We start from the raw sequence: 16251 nt of genomic DNA on the forward strand, positions 1-16251 counted from the left end.
AAATTGATATCATGCTATGTATAATTTTATATACTGTTTTAAATTGATATCACATTATAAGTGTTTTTTTCAAGCCATTAGGTGTTTTTTAGAAATACATTTTAAATAGCTACACTAATATTCTATTGTAAGATTATACCACAAACTAAATATTTCTTTATTTGGGGCATTGACAAATAAAGAAATATTCAATTTACCAATATAAGTAATATTATTATGGTTATTTTACACAATTTTTTGGCCTACATCTCTTGAGTATTTCAAAAATATATTTGTATTTGGGATCATTTTAAACTTTAATTCAGATGACCAAATTGCTTTCCATAAAGGTTGTAACGTGCTTTACTCTTGTCAGATGTACTTGAACTTTCAGACTCAATGCACCAAGTATTTGCCCACTGAATAACCACAAAAATGCCATCTCTTTCTCATTTTAATTTGAATTTGATTGTAAAGTTGAATGTTTTATATGTTTATTTCCATTTGGTATCTTCTGTGAATTATCTGTTTATTCCTTTAATTCCTTCTGACTATCTTTCTCTGCATATTAGTTTTTCTCTTATTGATTTATAAGAGCTTTTTGTATATTAGGATTTTTCCCCATTTAACTGTAATTTGCCAAATATATTTCTCATTTTGATGTTTATCTAGTGTTTTTTTCTTTGGTTATTTGAAACCACATCTTGTATCTTTGATAATTTTTTTCCCATTATTTCTGTAAAGAGCAACTATAGATCTCAATTCGTTTTATTATGGAGTATATAGAAATATTATTTTCCCTAAGCTATAATACTTCCTTAAGTATATTTAATAATCTTTAGTTTGGTCATTTTTTTCCACATTTGCCAGAGTATATGATGATACTAAAAAATAAGAAAAGGATAGTTTTGTTATCTTTGGTGGTTTGGTTTAGATTGATTCTATCTAGTAGGTATTTCTATTACACTTTGCTAAAGTAATGCCTTCACTTGTAGAATATAAAAATGTAAAAACCCCAGAAATGTATTAATTCAGTGCTTTAATACGTGATAGACATCCTTATCAGGACTTATGCCTTGTTTTAGTATTCTAAAATACCACTTATAAAAATCTCATATAAATAAAAAGCTATGTGTGAGTTAAATTAAAATCCTATTTGAAACAAATTAGCAAAAGTAAAACATTTATCAAATACAGAAAAAAAATACCTCTCCCATATTTATTCTTCCTGAACTTGAACTTCTAGTAAAAACTTTTAAAGATAGTCCTCTTTCTCATTTATTTAATTATTTGTTTCACAGAGGACAGTTTCTGTCAACAGGTATTTGGCAGAAAACCACACTTTAATTTGAATTTGTAGGAATAAATTTGAGTGAAGTCGTATCTTTCTGTTTGACATTTCCCCAATAACTGAATTTAGCGAGGAGACATTGTAGCTGTTGAGACATTGGGATATTGTGGGAAAGAGATTGATTTCTATGATGTCTTGACTTTTCATCATTAAAGTAGCATTTTTTATTATTTATAGAAAATTGGCAAATTGATTTGGGAATAAATTACCTTTAGTATCTAACATTGTGATTCACCTTTGATAGTTAACTAATGTTTGAAAATTTTTCCTAATAGTTAAAGAAAGTTTGTTAATGGATTTTAAACACTTTTTCTGTATTTTTGTATGTAGTGACATCATTCTGATGAGAACCAACTGGAGGGATAGCATTAGGAGAAATACCTGATGTAGGTGAAGGGGGGATATAGGCAGCAAATCACCATGGCATGTGTATACCTATGTAACAATCCTACAAGATCTGCACATGTACCCCAGAACTTAAAGTATAATTTTAAAAAATCAAATTAAAAAAGTAATTACCACTTTACTTTGTTATCCCTACGCTAAACCAGTCCAAAGAAGGTTTATTACAATTCAGGTATCTTTCTTGTTGTCTTTACTTTTCTGTTTCTTTTCAGTTTTGTGCATAATGTTTCAAAAATATGCAAGGCAAATTTGCAGCAAGTTATCTAATTTTAAAATGTTAACCAATACTGTATAGATAGCACCAGGCAATATTATCATAGCAGAATAATTTTTTTCAAGATCCTAGTATATCGTATCTTCTACTACGTAGCACAATCTTTTCTGGTCTATAAATAATAAAATTCCTTGGCAATCAGCAGCAAGTTTATAATTTACTTTACCTAAATTTTTTTTCTCTCTGCTGTCTTTCTGGATCGTCTGGTTTTTTTCTTCTTCTATCTTTAGCTTTATTTGTGTGTTAGTGGCTTTGGCTCGTGTCTTACTCACTTGTTACTTCAGATGGATTTAATTATTTTAAATATACAGAATTGCACTCAAATTAATCATAGATGTCATTTCATCCAGTTTGTTCTGTTAAATGATGCTGCTAATTATAATTCATGAGTGACTGAGCCATTATTTGTGTAACAAAACCAGAGAGGCTTAATGGGAAGAGTATCGATTTTGAAGTAAGAGGATGATCAAACCCTGGTTGTGTTCTTCACTATGTGATTTTGTTCTATCTTTTTAACCACCCTAGGTCGGTTTCTTTACCTATGAATCTGTAAATCAGGATAATAGTGTCTTTATTGTTCAGTCATTGTAAAGATTAAATGAGACTATTTATACACAATACTCATCATACAGTATTCAAACCACTTTTCGATTACTTAATGTTCTGTGATAGTTAAGACTTCTATAGGACAACTCTCAAGAGTTTTGAATGAAAGTATAATTGTGTTCATGTAGATGTGGTTGTGTTGGTTTCGCCTCTTCCAAGATCTCTCCTACATTGAACGAGGCTTGTTTTCAGACTAAGAAGAATATGCTTAATTTGTTGAGATGTAATTCAGTGTCTCACTAAATACTGAACACCTATTTACTTATTTTTCTGCCAAGAACTCTTTCAGTGCCTAGAATTTGCAAGGTGATGGATTGGATCTATTGGAAAATGTAGAAATGAGTAACACATTTTTTTCTGTCCTAGAAATTGAGAATCTAAAATAACTAGCAATATAAGATAATTGTACTAAACAGGTACTGTAGGACTTCAGAGGAATAAAGCATTAGTCATATTTACTGATTTTGCATGCTCTGTATTCTTATAACGCTCATCATCTTTTAACTCAATGTGATATAGTTTGTTTTTTATAACACTAAATTAATCACTGTCCCATACTTTGTATTGGGTTAGGAAATTGCAAATTGATATTTTTTCTTTTTTTTTTTTTTTTTCTTTTTTGCCTTTGGGTTATAGAAGGAGGTAAGTCTTAGATTGCAAATATTATAGTATTTCTGAATTTAAATATTTTAAACCTTCTTCCCAAAGTTTAAAATATATTTTTTCATAACCTTAAAAAGTAACATTGGATTTGTAATTTTACCTATTATTTTCTTATTGAGTAGATTGTGCCAGGTTTCTCAACCTCAGCACTATTAACATTTGAGCCTGGATAATTGTTTTGTTGCCCTATCTCATGCATTGTAAGATATTTAACAGCATCTCTGACCTCTACCCAACTAGATGTCAGTAGCACCCATAATCACAGTTGTGAAAGCCAAAAATATCCCCAGACATTGTCAGATATCTCTTGTGAGGCAAAGTTCACCATCTCCAACCCTTGCCCTCATCCTTATCCCCTTCATTGGGTCTCCTCCCCACTTTACTTTTAGAGCCAATTGAGAGGTTGATAACCATTTTTTTTTTTTTAAAGAGAGACTAGAGTAAAAATATCAAAGTCAAGTGCACAGAGTAAGGATAATTGTGTCCTATAAACTTTTGTTTTGTTACAATGTAAAATATATATTTCTTTCTGTAGATGATGGCCAAAAATGTTTTAAAGATACTTATTTAACACTAGAATGTTATGACTCACTTGATGCTGGTGTTTCAGGTTTAGATCCAGAGAAAGGTCTAGAAATTAGTTTCAGTGGTGAATTAATATCTTGTATAATAGATTCTGAACTTTTCATTAACTATGTCTTAATATTATAATCCTGTGTAATTTTTCACTTTAAATAGCCATGTTGTCAACTATTTGCCCAACTGCGCAAAAGATACCCCATTTGATCTTCTTTAACTTAATGTCTGTTGTGGAGATAGTTTCTTCTGTGTTCCATGGCCTAATCTGACTAATTTTAGCTGGTAGTTGCAGGCCTTTTTATGTTTCCATATAAAATTTTGTACAAAAAGTGTCCTAGAAAATGCAAGAATACATGCGTATGATAGTTTTCTAGCTATAAATTATGAAATGTTTGATGTTCAATTCTTATAGTCTTGAAAGTAGCACAACACACTTTTACTTATTTTGCAGAAGGAAAGGGTGAATGGAGATAGGGGTAGAGTAATTTGGAAAAAAGATGTAGCATAGGAGGAAGGAAAGATAGACTACACCTTTTAGATAGAAGCATGATCTTTTAAACTTTAAAAAGAAACCCTAAAGATGTCAGCTTTGTATTTGTCTGAGTTTAGGTGTTGTCAGTATCATTAGTGAAATTTACTGCTTTACATAATCTCATAATTTTTTATAATTTTAAAGTAATGAATTTACTCTATGTTTGTAAGGAAATTAGGCTGTTGAAGATAATGTACATTAGCAGTGTGAGAAAAATATTAATTTATAGTATTTAATACTATAAACATCTAAGGAATTCTAAACCAATTGGACTAAAAAATTTTAGGGCAAGTTGTATTAATGAGAATATGTGAAAAATTCTTAGATAGCTAGATAATATATATTTTTTTAATTTGAGACAGGGTCTCACTCTGTTAACCAGACTGGAGTGCAGTGGTGTAATCATAGCTCACTGCAGCCTTGACCTTTTGGCTCAAGCAATCCTTCTGTCTCAGCTCCTCAAGTAGCTGGGACAACAGGCTTGTACCACCATGCCCAGCTAATTTTAAAATTTTTATTAGAGATGAGGTCTTATATTACTATGTTGCCCATGCTGATCTTGACACCTCCTCCCTCAGCTCCGACAGTCCTCCTCCCTCAGCTTCCCAATGTGCTGGGATTAGAGTTGTGAACCATCACTCCTGACTGGAATAAAATTTACTAAGACTTTCACAAATAAAAATTTTTAAAAGTCAAAGATTGATTACTCTCATATATTCACTCCTCCTATGGGTGAAACAATCTTATGCTAAATAATTATTCCAATTTTAATGTGACTCTTAGGACTTTACCCTTAAATAAAAAGTAGTCAATGACATTGATGTTACATGAATATAATTAATTACTCTGTTGCTATATTAGGCAACATTATAAAATTATTTCATCATATCTTTTCTAAAATTAAAATAATTTTCACTTGATGAGAAATCAAGTTGCAAATACATATCATGATTTGAGGCTTGAAATTATATAACATAAATGTAAGCAGATTAAGAGGCTAAACTAATTCAAAGTTAACTTGTCAAGTGCACAACCAGAAGGTAAACTTACAAATAGGAACAAAGGAGAATTTTTTGTTTCCTAACAAATTGCAGGATTTAACATTTTAAAGATGGTAATGCTTTCCCTTTTCATAAATATTTTCTTATTAACAATGAACGAAATACCACATGAAACATTTGCCTACAGAAAAATTACTGTTTTTAATGGAAAACTTATTACCCAAGTAGACACTAAGAAAAATAAACTTATAGATTTCAGTGTGTGGGATATATGGCAGAGTCCTTAGCTAATTAAATGAAAAACTAAAAGCAAAATTAAACTATAGACCACTTATTGAAGTTAGCTTGTAATATAAAAATGTCAAATTTTAATTGAAAGTGAAGTCTGTTATGTTGGATTCGAATTTGGTACAGGATGCCTAGATTTTAATATTTAGTAGAGCTTAAAAAATTGATGATTAAATTTGTTCAATGGGCAGAAAAATGTATACTTTCATGAAGAATATATTATTATTATATTATTAATTGATGAGAGACATAAAAGAGCAAATGCCCTAATGGTGTATAGGCCATTTATATTTGAGTTTAAAAAGCATTGAAATACCAGACAAGTTAAGTCTAAGAATAATTCAGTATTTGAAGAGGTTTAGAGTAAATTAATTGATTTATTTATTCATTATTTCTTCCAACTAAAATATATCAAATATCAGTAATCTATGGTACTAGAATATGAAACATGAAATAAGATTGCATTTTTCTTGCCCTAGAATTCCGGCTTTGGGGTACAAGAGTAAGAAGTTGAACTTTAAATTTGACTGCATATATGGTAGTTGAGTCATCCTAGAAAATTGTATCTGGAATAGCCTTTTATTCTTGTTAGCCTGTGCTAGAAATATTATATAAGTGAAAGGATTTTAGTGTTTGTTTAGCAGCAAAACAATTTTTACTTCTTATTTAAGCCTCAACATTTTGGATGTAATTTTACTGCATGTGGGAGATTATCCATTTATTAGGAAGTTTCACTTGAGAAAATCATCAGATAATACAGTTTAGATCAGGGATAAATAAAATATGGCTTGTATGCTCAATTCAGCCCATCACCTTTTCTGTATATCTCTTTTTTGAGCTTGGAATGTTTTTTACATTGTTTCTTAAGTGTACTTTAGGTTCCAGGGTACATGTGCAGATCATGCAGGATTGTTGCATAGGTACATACATGGCAATGTGGTTTGCTGCCTCCATCCCCCCATCACCTACATCTGGCATTTCTCCACATGTTATCCCTCCCCGACCTCCTCACTCTGCCCCCACCGTCCCTCCCTTGGCCCCCCTCCAATAGACCCCAGTGTGTGATGCTCCCCTCTGTGTGTTCTCATTGTTGAATACTCACCTATGAGTGTGAACATGCAGTGTTTGATTTTCTGTTCTTGTGTCAGTTTGCTGAGAATGATGGTTTCCAGATTCATCCATGCCCCCTACAGAGGACATGAACTCATCGTTTTTTTATGGCTGCATAGTATTTCATGGTGTATATGTGCCACATTTTCCTTGTCCTGTCTATTGTCGATGGACATTTGGGTTGGTTCCAGGTCTTTGCTACTGTAAATAGTGCCACTGTGAACATACGTGTGCATGTCTTTATAACAGAATGATTTATAATCCTTTGGGTATATACCCAGCAATGGGATTGCTGGGTCAAATGGAATTTCTATTTCTAGGTCCTTGAGGAAGTGCCACACTGTCTTCCACAATGGTTGAACTAGTTTACACTTCCACCAACAGTGTAAAAGTGTTCCTATTTCTCCACATCCTCTCTAGCATCTGTTGTCTCCAGATTTGTTAATGATTGCCATTCTAACTGGCGTGAGATGGTATCTCAATGTGGTTTTGATAATATGGTCTTTAGAGAAAAAGTTTGCTGATCCCTGGATTATAGTACAGTATGCATTGTTCATTTTTGATAAAGTTACCTTGAGATCAGTTAATGTTTTCTAAAAATGAGCAAATAATCATTAATACTTTTTTAACTTTTAAAACCTTTTTTAAAAATTAACTCAAAAATTAAACATTCTTGTAATTTATTATGCCTGTATCTGCTGGACATTTATTTTCTTCAGAACTTAAATTACATTGCTTCACTTTTTAAGCAATATAATTTATTTTAGAAAATAAAAATTGTTTATACTCTCAATATAGAATTTAGTTGTTTTTAGCATTTTTGCTGTCAGTGATGAGACAGAGTAGAGCGAAACAGGTCTCTGGTTTTGAATGTATGTTCAGATATTTACTGGCTTTGTGACCTGGGTCACTTTCTTTGTCTTTATAATATTTACTTTTCTCACCTGTAAAATGGGGATAATAGTACTTGCATGATAAGCTTATAGCAAGGAATAAATGGCATAAGTAAGGGAGAAGGACAACTGGATATGAGGAAAATTGGGAGTGAGTGGTATTGTTGCAAGTAAGAGGAGAGAACTTTATTAAGGGAATATGATAAAATATGATACATTCTGAAAGGTTTAATAGTTTCAGGATAGTAAAATATGTATTGGATTTACAACATGGTGGTGATCTTGACAGGATCTGATTCAATTTCATGATTAGGATGGATGCCAGACTGGCTGAAGGTGAAGAGTGTATGAGATGTAAAGAAGTAAACGTGGCACATTGACACTGCGTGAGAATGGGTTTCGAGGATCCAAGACAAAGGGGCATGCCTAGGTAGCATGACTCTCCCAAGGGGAGAATTAGGGTTAATGGGTAGCTGGGATCACAAATTTGTACTCATTGGCCAGGAAATCATTCTTTTTGGCTGTTTTTCTTTTTAGGATACATCTCCTGGAAAGGCTTTTTGAGAAAATAATTTGGAGCATGGGGGAAGTGTATTTTAGAGCAGAAGTGCAGCTCAGTATATTGCCATACATAATTCCATTCTCCATGGAACTACTTATCTGTCTTTTTTTGTAGGGGGTGCATAGTACTTTGAAGAACTCTTTCAGGAGCAAATAAAGTGAGACTGACATAGAAGGTTAAAGCATGGACTCTTATAGTATAAGACTAATGTTAATCCTTTTAACAAAGGAAAGGCTTAATTTTATAGAAATCTAATATGCCCCTGACACTTACCTTTTGTCCAAATCTTGAGATATATAAATGTATCAGTTAATTAGTAGAGTGGGCTGTTGAATAAAATATCAGGATCCTTGACAATTATGAACTTTAGTGAATGATCAAGGTGGTAAGAACATAACTTGTTCTTACCGTCTTGATCATACAAGATTGATTATTCTCTTTTATTTAGTATCTTTTTTGAAAGATACTAAATAAAAGACAATAAAAGGATGTTAAAATTCTACATTAATAACAAATGGGCAAGAATGAAATACTTTGCAGTCTCTTCAAACCAAATGCATTTTAGATATGATTAAATCTTATAAAACGGTACATGTATTTAGAAGTGTGCATGTGTGCACACACAATGTTGAATCAACAGATTAATTTTCAATTTTATTCTGACAGATGATTGTCCAAGCCATTTTATTACAGCACATCCTGTTCTGCATATATTTTTAATGTTTAAAAGAAAAAATTATATCCCAGGTAATTTTTGTTTCCTGTGGGGCTATTGACCTTTAGTTTACAATTGAGGATATCTAGGGCTTGAATTAACCTAGGGTTTGGGTCTCACAATGTATTCTTGAGATAGAAAAAGAGGGGGAGCTCTCATAATTTTATTGAGGAAACAAGAAATACAGTGGACCCTTGACCAATACAGGGATTGGGGTGCCAACCTCCTATACTATTGAAAAGCTGCATATAATATTGACTACCCAGTAACTTAACTACCAATAGCCAGCCTGCTGTTGACTGGAAGCCTTACTGATAAAACATATTATGTCTGTTTTATGTATTCTAGACTGTATTCTTACAAGAAAGTAATCTAGAGAAAAGAAAATGTTATTAAGAAAGTCAAAAGGAAGAGAAAATATATTTACTACTCATTAAGTGGAAGTGGATCATCACAAAGGGCTTCATCCTCGTCATCTTTACACTGAGTAGGCTAAAGAGGAGGAAGAGGAGGAGGAGGAGGGACTGGTCTTATTTTCTCAGGGGTGTAAGAGATGGAAAAGATGGAGGAGGTGGAAGTAGAGGTAGAAGAGGCAGGCATACCCAGTGTAACTTTTATTTAAAAAAGTTGCATATAAATAGACCCATGCAGTTCAAATCTGTGCTGTTCAAGGGTCAGCTGAGCTGTGTGTGTTTCTAATTTTGAACTTTTGACATTTCCTCAAAGTCATTATGATACAAATTGCAGCAAATTATACCTTTATATTTATTTGATTCCACAAATTTAAGGAGCCAGTTCTAGTTACTAAGCCATGTACTTGAATCCTGTGGTGTAGAAGACACAATGTCTTTTTTTTTTTTTCAATCTTGGAAATTTTATTTATCTTTATTTTTGGTAAGTAATTTTTTGGATATAGAGTTCTTGGTTGACAGGATTTTTATTTTGTTTCTTTTTCAGAACTTTGATATGTCATTCCATTTTTTTTTCTGGCCTCTATTTTTCTGTTGAGAAGTCAGTTGTTTATAGTATTTGTTGTTCCTCTTTGCATGATGACTATCTCTCTTGCTATTTTAACTATTTTCTCTTCGTCTTTTGATTTTAGCAGTTTAACTATAAGGTGTCTAGATGCGAATCTTTTGTGTATTTCATACTTTGTGATCATTGAGCTTCTTGAATTTGAATAGTGCTTTTTTAAATTTGGAAAGTTTTCTGCTGTTATTTCTTCAACTACTTTTTCTTCCCATATTACTTCCTAGGAATTTTATTACATGTATTTCATTTGTTTGATATTTTTCTAAGGCTAAGGTTCTTCTCTTTTTTTTTCCTTTTTCAATATTCTTTTCCTCTGTTCTTTAGAGTGTATAATTTCTATTGATCTATGTTAGAGTATACTAATTCTTTCGTCTGCCTCTCAAATCTGCTGCTGAGCTCATGTAGTAAATACTTCATTTTGACTATTGTATTTTTCAACTCTAGAGTTTTTGTTTGTTTTCTTTTATTTTCTGTTTATCTGTTGAGAACCAGTACTTACTGAGTTATTGTTATCAGATTTCCCTGTGATTCCATGACAAGGATTTTTTCATTTTTGAACATATTTTTAATAGCTGCTTTAAAATCTTTGTCTGCGAAATCCAACATCTGTTCCACTGAGAGTCAGTGTCTTAGTCAGCTCAGGCTTATACCAAATTACCACAGAATGGGTAGCTTAAAAAGCAGATATTTATTTTATACAGTTCTGGAGGTTGGGAAATTTGAGATTAAGGTGCTGGCAGATTCAGTATCTAGTAAAGGCCCTCTTCCCAAGTTGCAAATGGCTCTTTATGCTGTATTCTTACATGATTCAGGAGAGATAATCTCTCTTGTGTTTCTTTGTATAAAAGTACTAATTCCATCATGAGGGCTCCACTCACATGACCTCCCAAAGTCTTGACTTCACGAACTATTATACTGGGGATTAAGGCTTCAACACACGAATTTGGGAGGGAAGGATGCAAACATTCAGTCCATAGCAGTCAGTTTCTTTGATTTTTTTCCTAGTTATGAGTAATGTTTTCCTATTTCTTGGAATGTCTTATAATTTTTGGTTCAAAATTGGGCATTTTAATTGATGGTTATGTAATAACTCTGGAATCTTATAGATTTTCCTGAGGATTATGTTTTCTTTTTCTTTTTTAAGTAACTTCCTTGGACTTAAAATGTAGAATTTGTCTTCCCGTAGTATGTGTCCACTGAAGTCTCTACTCTTTGGGTCATGACTCATATTGTTAGTGAAAGATTTGGGTGGAAATTGTGCTCAAATATCTTGAATTTGAAAGCTTCCAGCTTATGCCATTTAATCTGTGTGTGATATACTGATACATTTAAAGTTCAGCCAGTTCTCAAGTAACCCTTGGGTTTTACTTTCTACCATGCTCTCTCAGGATATCCCCTGTGACTAAGAAATAGCATAAGTTCCTAGCCTGATACATGTGGAAAGTGTATTTCACTTTTCTGAATGTCTTTTATTTCCATGGTCTTCCTGTCTAATTTCTGGCTGGTCTACTTCACCCTTTGTTGGAATATAGCTTATGGCTAGGAAAATTACTGGTTTTCTGTTTCTTACTGGCTTTGTTTGGTTTCCACAGCCATACAAATTGTTGTTACCAATTTTTACAGACTTATGCTTGATTTTTGTGAAGAGAACTAGTCAACACTTTGTGCCACTACCTACAAATACTACCTTTTGCATGATTTTGTGAGTCTGGAATTCAGTCAATGTTCAACTGGGTAGTTTTTCTTCATATGATGCTGTAGAAGTTAACACTGGTGGAATTTACCTGGCGGTACGAGCTCATCTAAAGTCTCCAAGATGACTTCTTTTGCACATCTGGCACCTTAGCAGGTATGGTTAGCTGGGATTCTGAACCAGTACACCTACTTTTGGTCTCTCTAACATAGCAGTTTCCAGTTAGTAGGACTTCTTATATGATGCCTCAGGGCTCACAGAGATATAATTCTGTGACACCACTTATTCTGTCCTAGCTTGGACTCATGTGGCATCATTCCTGCCATATTCTATTTGTTTTTTTTGTTTTTTGTTTTTTTGTTTGTTTTAATTGTTCATTCATTTTATTTATCCATTCATTCATTAAACAATCTTTGCTGATGCTTGGCATCTGCTAGACTCTTTGAAGCAGGGTTTGTTGGGAGTCTGCTGCTGATCTGAAAGGGTACTTTCTTTTTTTTTTTTTTTTCTGTTTATTTAACAGATGTAGGTCTATGCTGTTTATTCTCATGTCAGTTTTTGTTAGTTGTGTTTTACAAGGGATTTTTAAATTTTATCTACGTTATCTAATCTATTGGCATAAAGTTGTTCACAAGACTCCCTTGTTACCCCTCTAATCTTTATAATGCTATTCCTGATGTAGAAATGTGTGTTTTATCTTTTGTTCTTGATCACTCTTGCTAAGGGTTTATCAACTTTATTTCTGTTTTCAAAGAGCTAACTTTTGGCTCTGTTGATTTTCTCTATTGTTTGCCTATTTTCTGCCTCATTGATTCCTTTTTTTTTTTTTTTTCTAAAAAAAAAAGAAGAAAGAAAGAAAGAAACAAAAGAATAAAAAAAAAGAATGAAGGAGAGGAAGAAAGAGAAAGAGGAAGAGGGAGAGAGAACGGGGGCGTTGCTTTATTGCCCGGGATAGAATACAGTCTAAAAATGGGTATGCCTATAATTGTGCTTAATAATAGAGACATGAAAAAAAAAATGAGGAAAGAAAATAACAAACAAGCAACCAACCAATATTTCATTTAAACCTGTAAATAGATGTGATGTGGTACTGATAAGTGTATATTTTGTGTATTTAAAGTGGAGAGTTCTAAAAATGTTAATTTTAAGTTTACTTGTTACGGATCTGAGCTCAAATCCTGGATATCATTGTTAATTTTCTGTCTCATTTATCTGTCTAATATTGATGTTGAAGTCTCCCACTATTATTGTGTGGGAGTGTAAGTCTCTTTATAAGTCTTATATATCTGGGTATTCCTGTATTGGGTGCGTATATATTTAGGATTTTTAGCTCCTCTTGTTTCATTGATCCCTTTATCATTATGTAATATCTTTCTTTGCTTCTTTTGATCTTTGTTGCTTTAAAGCAACTCCTGCTTTTTATTCATTTATTTATTTTTGCTCTCCATTTGGTTGGTAAATCTTTCTCCATCCCTTTGTTTTGAGTCTTTGTGTATCCTTGCATGTGAGATGGGTCCGGATGCAGCATACCGATGGGTTTTGGCTTTTCTTGCCTGTCTGTGTCTTTGGATTGGTGGATTTAGTTGATTTAAATTTAGAATTGATAATAATATATGTGAGTTTAATACCGCCATTTAATGTAGCTGGCTGTTTTGCCTATTGGTTGATGTAAATTCTTGATTATGTTGATGCTCTTTACTTTTTGGTATTTTTTAGAATGGCTGATACTGGTTTTTCCTTTCTATGTGTAGTGGTTCTTTCAGAAGCTCTTGTAAAGCAGGCCTGGTGGTGATGAACTCTCTGAGTGCTTGCTTGTTCACAAAAGATTTTATTTTTCCTTCGCTTATGAAGCTTAGTTTGGCTGGATGTAAAATTCTGGGTTGAAAGTTCTTTTCTTTAAGGTTGTTGAATGTTGGCCCCCACTCTCTTCTAGCTTGTAGGGTTTCTGCTGAGAGATCTGCTGTGAGTCTGATAGGCTTCCCTTTATGGGTTACCTGACCTTTCTCTCTGGCTGCCCTCAGTATTTTCTCCTTCATTTCAACTCTGGTGAATCTGGCGATTATGTGCCTTGAGGTTGGTCTTCTTGAGGAATATCTTTGTGGTGGTCTCTGTATTACCTGGAGTTGAATATTGTCCTGCCTTGCTAGGTTGGGAAAGTTTTCCTGAATAATATCCTGAAACATATTTTCCAGCTTGGATTGATTCTCTTCGTCACATTCAGGTACACCTATCAAGCGTAGATTAGGTCTTTTCACGTAGTCCCAAATTTCTTGGAGACTGCTTGTTCCTTTTTATCCTTTTTTCTCTAATCTTGTCATCTTGTTTTATTTCATTAAGTTGGTCTTCGACTTCTGATATCTTTTCTTCTGCTTGATAGATTTGGCTGTTAAAACTTGTGCATAGTTCGCGAAGTTCTTGTGTTTTTCGTCTCCATTAATTCACTTATATTCCTCTCTAAATTGTGTATTTTTGTTAACATTTCATCAAACCTTTTTTCAAAGTTCTTAGTTTCTTTGCATTGGGTTAGAACAAGTTCTTTTAATTCACAGAAGTTTCTTATCACCCACCTTTTGCAGGCTGCTTCTGTTAATGGAACACACTCGTTCTCCATCAGGCCTTGTTCCGTTGCTGATGAGGAACTATGATCCCTGTAGAGGGAGAGGCATTCTGATTTTGGGTATTCCCAGCCTTTTTAGGCTGTTTTCCTCCCTTTGTTATAAATTTATCCATCTGTGGTCTTTATAATTGGGTTTCTGAGTGGACGTCCAAATTGTTGATTCCCAGTGCTAAAATCTGAGCAACCCACTGCGCTGGCCAAAACAGCGGCATTATGATTGATGGTGCTTTTCTGACACTGCACCAAGAACCGCTGCACCAAGGCAGCGGCAAAACTGCCTCGCCGGCCACAAGAGTCACGCTGGCGACCCGTGGGGCTCCTCCGCTGGGAATCTCCTGGTGCATGAACAACAAAAATTCGTCTGAAAGTGTGGCGTCCTCTCGTTCTCTGCACTTTCACTGGGAGCTACAATCCCGAGCTGCTAGTGATCAGCCATCTTGGATCTCTCTCTATTTGTTATTAAAAAAAAGCTCACAGAAAATACAGGGAGAAGAGTCTTCAGAAGGACATGAGACATGGTTTGTATAAGGACCATCCAAAGAGCCCAGCTACCCCAAGGGCTTTAAAGCATGATACATACATCTTTTTTTTCCCTTATTCCCATGGATATTTTCACAAACCACTTCTCCAGACATCCTTTTCTTTAATCTTGTCAATTTTTTATCTTGTTGGCTTATTATTAGTCAAGCTATTTACCCCTGCCTATGTGTTTGTATATATTCTTACTTCATAGCACCTTTTTTTTTTTTTTTATACACAAAGTGGATGGCCATCTGACGCCCTGCCCTATTTTCTTCATTGCTTTCTTTCGGGGCCACTCTTAAATAGGGCTGTGGTGCAGCAACAGTCCACTTTTGGCTTTTATATACATGCCGAGCTAGCCCATCAGCGAACCAGGCATGGTGTTTGTCCTTCTTTGTCAGGTAACTGTAAGTGACCCCTTGTGTGGCCTTTAGATGTGAGCTGAGGTAGAGATGCCAACATGATAACAGTAGATGGCATGGATTTCTGGGTTACCTGCATATGTATTTTATTCATGCCCTCTGGCTCTACTGATGGTCAAACATGGATCACCACTTCTGTCTTACAATGAATCATTGTTTGGCTTGTCCAACCTTTCAGTTTGCAGACCTAGCAGACCCTAGCTTATGAGGGACACTTCTAGCTGTTTGGTTATTGATGATTTATGGCTAGATCTTTGCCCTCCACCAGGGCTAGGAGCATACCAGAAACAGTTTTTCAAGTAGTATATAATTATCCACTGCAGATTACATGGCCTTGTTTCAGAAATAGGTGTGTACGTTATGATTCTCCTAGTGAGACTTGCCATAAATTGTATATGGCTTATTTTCCCACTATTGATGCTTCTAATACCATACAGCCTGTTACATCATGTGGCCCAAGTGACAGGGTTGGACTTGATCTAAAGCATCTTCTTGTTCTGGGTTCTATTTTAAGCTGGAAGCCTTCTGTAATTCTTGGCAATTGAGTTCAAGCAATATTCCACACTGTGGAATATGCTGCCTTCAGAATCTAAAGAGATGGCCTACCAAGCATTGTGTTTCCTTCTCATTAGTGGTAGGTGCAAGAGGTAATCATTTGTCTTTTGTCTCAGAGGGGATGATCTGACCATTCCCATGATCACTAGGTCCCTAAAAATTTATCTGGTTTTATAAGCTCCTGAATCTTTGTAGGATTTACCTTCTACCGTCTAAAGAACATATGACTAAACAAGATTTCTAATATCATTATCACTTCTTTCTCACCATATAGTGAACAAATATGATGTTCTGTGGAATGTCTCTATAGTCTCAGTCTTTTTGGACTGTATTATGATAGAAGGCAGAGAATTAGCATGACCCCAGGGAATAACTATCAGTATATCCTTTTGTCCATCCCAGGTGTATGTGAGTAGTTCTGGCCCTTCTTGATAGGAATGGGAAAAAAAAAA

General features: G+C 34.1%; 1 protein-coding gene across 50 annotated transcripts in view; it reads left to right on the forward strand.

Annotated features, from left to right (window-relative positions):
- The window catches only part of RIMS2 (regulating synaptic membrane exocytosis 2), a 692961-nt gene that overhangs the window by 326299 nt on the left and 350411 nt on the right, over nt 1-16251 (forward strand). The window lies entirely within an intron of this gene.

The sequence above is a fragment of the Sapajus apella genome, unplaced genomic scaffold (assembly GCF_009761245.1).
Source record: "Sapajus apella isolate SASKATOON/1434 unplaced genomic scaffold, GSC_monkey_1.0 scaffold3, whole genome shotgun sequence".
Taxonomy (NCBI): Eukaryota; Metazoa; Chordata; class Mammalia; order Primates; family Cebidae; genus Sapajus; species Sapajus apella.